We start from the raw sequence: 7,765 nt of genomic DNA on the forward strand, positions 1-7,765 counted from the left end.
ACATGCAGTAAGAAGGGCTGATTCCCTTGATATCTTCTATAGTCCATCCAATTACTGATTTAAACTCTCTCAGAATTCTCAAGAGCTTGTCTTCGTCACTACCTGAAAGGTCAGATGCAATAATAACAGATAAAGTAGGTGCTTCGCCTAAAAAGTATACCTCAAGTGATCAGGTAGTGGTTTCAGTTCAGGTGTGGGAGCTTCCTCAATAGATGGTTTGAGACGCTCCTGAGAATTTTTAAGCTCTGATAATCCAAGAGACTCGAATGGCAAGTCCAGTCTCCTTTTCCATGGAGAAGCATTCAAATACTGCAGCTGCTCTGCCCCCTCTTCATCTTCACTATTAGATTCCCCTGTTAAGGCTCTCTCTAAGGCATCAGTCCTTAGCATTTGATCAAGCTATGAATTCACTACAGAGTCGACCAACTCTACTTTAAAGCACTCCTCTTCATCAGTAGGGAATTTTATTACATTGAAGAAATTAAAAGTCACGTCATGACCATGAACCCTCATAAGTAAGCTCACCCATCTGTACATCGATCAGAGTTCGGCCAGTAGCTAAGAATGGTCTCCCCAAGATAATGGGAATCTTCTTATCTTCCTCAAACTCCAAAATGACAAAATCAGCAGGGAAGATGAGTTTGTCCACCTTAACTAATACATTCTCCACTACACCTCGCGGATAAGTGCTGGAATGATCAATCAGTTGCAAAGACATGTTTACCGGTTTTGGATCAGGGAGACCAAGTTTCTTGAAAATGGACTAGGGCATCAGATTGATGCTAGCTACCAAGTCACACAAACACTTGTCAAAAGATAAGTTTCCAATATTGCAGGGTATCATGAAGCTTCTGGGATCTTTAAGTTTAGGAGGTAGTTTCCGTTGCAGCACATCACTACACTCTTCCGTTAGAGCAACAGTTTCCAACTCCTCAAGCTTCAACTTCCGAGATAGAATACCCTTCATGAACTTAGCATAGCTCGACATTTGTTCTAGAGCTTCCGCAAAAGGTATGTTAATGTGAACTTCTTGAAAACCTTCAGAAACTTAGCAAATTGCTTGTCGAACTTCTGCTTTCTGAAGTCTTTTAGGATATAGAGGTGGAGGATATACTTGTTTTTTCCTGTATTTTGCACATGAGGAGTGTTTTTAACAGCTTTCTTCTCCCATTCCATTTCGTCACCCTTCGGTACAACCGAATCAACCAAAATTTCATTTTCTGAAATTGGAGAGGGGCGCAAGCGCGCTGTCCTTCTGGAGAAAAAATTCAGAATCTTCGTTTTGATGATTTTGGGGGCTCGCGACCTTTCCAGACCTTAGGGTGATTTCCTTAAGCTGTTCTTTGACTTCTTTTTTGCTGGATTAGCCTCTGTATCACTTGGAAGAGTTCCTTGAGGTCAGTTCAATAAGGCATTAAAAAATTTTCCTATTTTATTCTCTAGATTCTTGATCGAAACCGCTTGGCTTTTGTACATAAGCCTCAACTCCTCCAATTCAGATTTTTCATTCGAGGATGGACCAACACCTCCGTGAGATTATTGTTGCATCCCCTGTGGCTGAAATTGTTGCCTTGGTGCAAACTGTTGTTGAAAACCAGGAGGATTGAATTGCTTGTTTCCAAACTGCTGGTATGATTGTTGTAGCTATTGCATACCACCCTGATTATTGCTCCAGCTGAAGTTAGGATGGTTGCGGTTGTTACGATGACAAGTAGAAGGAACAGGTTGCTGCGACCTCTAAAAGTTGCTCACAAACTGTGTTGGTTCACTAGATATAGCACATTGCTCTGTCGCATGCGATCCTGCAGAAAGCTCAAAAATACTGGCTATCTGATGAACACCATAATTGGTCAGAGAATCGACTTTCATCGTCAATGCCTTAAGCTGAGCAGTGATAGCTGTAGTTTTATCCACCTCCAGAATTCCTGCTACCTTTCCTTGTGGTAGCCTCTGAGTTGGATTCTGATATTCATTCGCAACCATCATCTCAATTAACTCATAAGCTTCCTCATAGATCTTAGCCCATAAGGCTCCACCTGATGCTGCATCAAGCATAGGTCTTAATTGTGCTCCCAAACCATTATAAAAACAATTGATCACCATCCATTCAGGCATTCCATGGTGAGGACATTTCCTAAGCATCTCCTTATAGCGCTCCAAAGCTTCACATAAAGATTCACCCGATTGTTGAATGAATTGAGTTCGAGCATTCCTGATTGCAGCTGTCTTTGCCATAGGGAAGAATTTAGTAAGGAATTTCTGAGCAAGATCCTCCCAAGTTGCAATAGAACCAGCTGGTAGAGAGTGTAACCAGCTCTTAGCTTTATTCCTCGGAGAGAATGGGAAACGTCTCAGTTTTATAGCATCTTCAGAAACACACGTTCGTTCCCATAGAGACTGGTTTAGGTTAAGTTCAGATTATGCACTTATGCAACAATGTATGATTATCGTTCACAGCTAAGACAAGTAACAATTTGAGTTGATTAACTACTTAAGAGATTATACTAGCATGCATTAACTAAGAGATTAAAAGTGAATTACTTATTTGAGAATAAAACATGAGATTCTAACTTCATTAAATACTTCATTCTAAGTTTATGCCTCTATCAATAGTATGCGATGGTGATGATAACTAATCAGATAACACGAAATTAGTATACACTATCTTTCGATATATGTATACCCTACTACTGAGCATCCACAATCAAGATAGAAGCCAAATAGACACCAATTATGCTTAGACCCTATATGTCTATAAAATTTGAAAACATAACGGTTTAATAACAAGTTATCTATTATGATTACATAGGTGAGATGGTTAAAATTACTCCACGAATTATGCATGTCAATTTATACATAAACCTATGTTAGCATGGAAAGTTCTAAACCTCTATATTCACTGTTGCTTCAATAGAGATTAACAAACAATCTTAGATGTTAGCTACACATCAAAGACGAATAAGCAAAACCAAACTAGGAAATCGTACATCACCACACACTAAAGATTTAGAACAATCAACTATTGAAATCCATAAATAAATCCGCTAGAACCCCATGACAACGATTAGTTCATGATCGAATGCATCATCACCATGGGTTCCAATGAAAACATGATACTAAATAAGTTCAGAATACTACGCAAGAATATATAAAGTACTAAGGTTTAGAACAAGAAAAAAACAAGCATCCAAAAGTATCGCCTAAATCGAAGTATACAAAAGAAGGAACTAATTCTTCTTCTCCTTAGTCGTCTCGTGTGCTCTAGATCTTCGTTATGTTCTCCCTGGCTTCCTTCTTATTAAAAACGTCTTCTTTTATTTATATATAAGGCCCTGGAAGACCTGGACGCTCTAAATAACCAAATTAGAGTAGAATCAGGATTCTGCAGCTTTACAGTGGCGCAGGCGCGCTTGGTTGGGCGCGGGCGCGGTCCCTTACTAGCATAACTGGCGCGGGCGCGCTCTATAGGGCACGGGCGCGCCTACTCTCTGTTCTTTTTTTGCAGTTTCATCTTTTAGCACTCCATTCTTCGTGCGATCTTCCGTAACTCCATTCCTGACCTCTTATTAGCATAAAATCATTGTAAAGCTCCTTTCCACTTCCTAACTAGTACCCTGTAATAACTCAACACAAAACACATTAAAAATACCATATACTTGAGTCTAAAACATCAACTTAGGCCTATATAAAACGTTCCAGGTAGATATAAAATCCACTTATCAATATATATGGTAGTAGGGCTTAGATTATACAGGTTCTAAGCTTTGTTTTTGACCGAAATAATCGAGTTTGGTTCAAGATTGAGTGATTCCTGGTTCCGGTGGCTCTTCGTCGGTTTGTAATTTGATTTCACCGAAAAAATCATTGTGATGGCTGTCAGTTGTGGTGCTTAGCGTTTCTAAAGTCCTGGGTTCACGTTGAATCTTTGAGATTAAAAAGAATGAAAAACGAAATGGTTTTGGGCCCAATTGAACTCACCTGAGTCCGGCAAAAACCACCAAATTCTGGGCAACCCGACCAGTGTTGTTGAAGACCCGATTATGTTCTTGGGAACCCGAATACCCGTCTCTCCTGACCCGATTTTAATCTTCTAAAATCCTAATCCCAAATTCAAATTCTGTTCTTAGGATTTTCTTTATAATATTAATTCAAAAATCATTTCTAAATTTTAAAAATTGGTTTAAAATTAAAAAATAATTTAATTAAATATTTTAAATAATAAAATAAATTATTTAATTCCCAAAAATTATTTTCTTTATTATTTACAAAAATAAAAATTTGATTTAATTATTTATAATTTATTTTAATTAATTATAGACTTAATTAATTGATTAATTTATTTAATTAATTAATTTTATCTATAAATAATTAAATATAATGTAATTATTTATAATTAAGCCAATAATGATTTAAAAATCATTTTTTTATTTTAAAAATTATATAAAGGTAATTAAAATTCAATTAATATAATTATTAATTGAATTATTATTATTTTATTCATAAAAAATAGACCATTTGTCTGTTTAATACGAAACGAACGCGTCTAGACTCAGAAACATATTATGCTTCCATTAAAAATACTTTCGAGACTTAAATTCTTTTATATCAAAAGGTCGATTGTTTTGTGAGTCGTTCTGAGTCGATTATTGATCGATAAATACTATTTTTGACTTGATTTCAGTTATGAATGTATCGATTCGAATGTTTTGACGAACTGAATCATATGTTACATAAATTATGTAATACATGCCTTATATGTTTACGTGTTATGTGAATTGTGAGTCCATGTGTCTTTTAAATTTCATATGATTAAATATAATCCTTATCTGTTAGTATCGGGTGGGTAGACGATAAGGATAAGCGTATAATAGACATTATATATTGTCGATTAATTGAAATAGTATCTTTTATAATAGATACACCTAGTTCAAGGCATTGAAAGCCAGAAATGATAGTAAAAGTAAAGCTTGATTATATGTGGTAATGAGACGCGTAGATTCATAGTAGAGGTGAGCATAGAATGGTGATTGAACACCAGAAAGCGAACCAATTAAGGAAAATATTCTCAAACCATCTTGTGATATATTGCAAGCATTTCTTCTCTATTCTAAATTCAGAATAGTTATATATTTTTATATTTCACTGTAATTACTCTTAATTATGCAAGTACCTTTTTGTTCTTGTTCCTGATTATTATTGGTGAACTCTTAAGCAAATACCTATTTTTCTGGGTTATTTGCGAACCCTGACTCGGGATGTTTTGAAATCAAAATGATTTGTTATCAAAATACTTTACGAAATGGACAGTTATGTTGAGGGCCAGACTGGACCCTTAGGCCGGAGATGGACCGGACCCTTGTATATTAGGACAGAGTGTCTGGGTACCTAATATGATGGTGGGTCTATACAGGTGGGTATAGATCCGCACTGTATCCTGACTGATCAGTAGGGTATAATGCATTTGTTGGTTCTAGTGTCTAGTCTAATTTATTGTTGATCGCCATTAATGGCATTCCTTCTTGGAAAGTTTTATGATTACAAAACCGAACAAAGAATTGATTCAAGAAATGAATCGGGGAACTATTCGTTGATTTCTTTATCTGTGATTGAAGGCTAATAAGGGCCGATGTTTTATTCGCTCAACTGTTTAAATAAAGATGCATATAAAATCATTTAAAGATTGTTTCCGAGAGTTCCTTTTTATTATAATAGCTGGAAACCAGTTATGATGCTTGCTGGTCATTTATGGCTCATTCTTTCTTTGTGAATTCTTATTTCTTTCAGTATCAAATGAGGATAAATGTGAATAACTCTTAGTAGACAAATAATTTGGAGAGTTCCCAGCTGCGGGAAGTTGGAGATGCCAGAGTGAATAAGACGAGGAAGTTAGTAAAGAAGTAATAAAATTTTATTTAGTTGTAATAAATTTTAGAAGGTTAGATTCTTGTTTCATACCATAGGCTGTAAATGATCCGGAATTGAGGGGTCATCTCTATATTTATTTTAACATACAGGTTTTATATTATTTAAAGTTGTTTGGTGATGCCCAATCCTGATCCCGTATCTGGGGATGTTACAAGTTGGCATCAGAGCCACATTTTATTGGTCCCTGAAATATGAATAGGTTAAGATAAGATTGGAAGGTCATATAATATAGGAGATATCTTAAGTAAGCCCATGTTGAGCTTGAGTTGAGAATATCGGATACAATATTTATTATTAAGATAGGATATTTCTAGGATAGGTGTAAGGCGAATATATTAACGTTATAGGTATATTGAGTATCCAGATCCTATAGTTGCGTGGAATCAACAGCTCGACGGATATATGGTAAATTACTCTTATTTTTATATGGTTTTAAATGAAATTCAGATTTATCTTTTCCAGAACCTTATATAAGGAGAGATAAATGAGTTTTAGTATGATTCAACTTAGAATTGTGTAGTAGGACAAGATGCAGGTTGGAGGCAATGAGTTGATTAGATAGCCAGGTTGCAAGTTTCAAAGGCACCAATGTTGTGAGAAGTTTTTTATCACTTCTCGAGCACTGCGCATGGAATGACACATCGACCTTATTAGGTATACATAAGGTTAACAAGAACATACGACCTTATCTATGGATAGAACGTTAAATTGCATTAATTAGTGGTAATTATGACATCAAAGACAACAAAAAGGATATCAAAGATAGTACCAGATTTCAGCATTGGAGTTAGAGTTACGAATAAGATAGTATGCAACGGTAATAAAGTTTTTATCGACTAATGAAGGAGAAATGAACCCAAGGAGGGGTAGAAGATATACCGAAGTGGATGGACCCTTATGTGGTCATTTCTTTAATTATGTACCTCATTAGCGGATTACGAGAATAAAGAACAACTCATAGAGTAATGACGGCCATGCGTGAGATTTTCAAAATTTTAAAACAAATTTTCGAAAATGATTTTCTTGATAAATTCCTAAAAGTACTTTACACAAAATGAATTTCAAAATTTGGTTGTCGAATTACCACTTGAGTTTATCTTTAGTTAAAAGCAGTAGATTACCCGGAAATATACTTGATCTGGACCCAGTATTGTCAAATTCAGAGGGTCAAGTGGACCCGTTATTACGAAGGAGTTTAAATTTTTTCCTAACGGAAGATTGCAAATCTTGTTTAATAAAATTGATGATAGAGTCAATGTGCGGGGAAATTATATATCCAATTCATGAAACTATTAAAGTTTACAAGAATTTGTTGACCCAAAAGAAGCCAGAGGATGATTGAAGAAAACGGAAGAATCTTCTAGACGGTTGAAAAAGAATATTATTCCTATCGACGGAGTCGAAGTGTTGTATGATCGATGGTTATTCTACGTGGCATAGACGAAATTAGAAGCTGTGACTATAAATCGCATAAGTACGCGATTATGGTCAAATTGTTAAAGTAACGAATGGGGAGGAGATGTTAAAAATACAGGACCTAGTAAGTAAAATTTATTATAGAAAATCAATCTATGAAGGCATTTTCAGAGGACTTTCTGAAGTTTTTATATGACGTGGAATGGAATCTATTGGTCGAATGAGCTATGAGGATATACATAAGTGAAATGTGGATGACGACCAACAGTATCATTCTTTTCTATAACATTACAGCGTATATTCTCCTTGATTCTTGAATAAGTATAAACTTCTTTCAATAATCCGTTCAATGAGGCAATAAAGGAGAGGAGGTTATTGTATCCCTTTTTAAATTATTATTCCTTCAAGATATTTCTTCTAATTG

The 7,765-nt window shown here is 35.5% G+C and overlaps 1 non-coding gene across 1 annotated transcript; it reads left to right on the forward strand.

Annotated features, from left to right (window-relative positions):
- The first annotated feature begins 2,113 nt into the window (after nucleotides 1–2,113).
- LOC141681270 (small nucleolar RNA R71) lies at nucleotides 2,114–2,220 on the forward strand. The gene has a single exon (XR_012558711.1). It is a non-coding gene; the product is annotated as a small nucleolar RNA R71 (small nucleolar RNA).
- The last annotated feature ends 5,545 nt before the right edge of the window (nucleotides 2,221–7,765 follow it).

The sequence above is a fragment of the Apium graveolens genome, chromosome 8, assembly GCF_009905375.1.
Source record: "Apium graveolens cultivar Ventura chromosome 8, ASM990537v1, whole genome shotgun sequence".
Lineage (NCBI taxonomy): Eukaryota > Viridiplantae > Streptophyta > Magnoliopsida > Apiales > Apiaceae > Apium > Apium graveolens.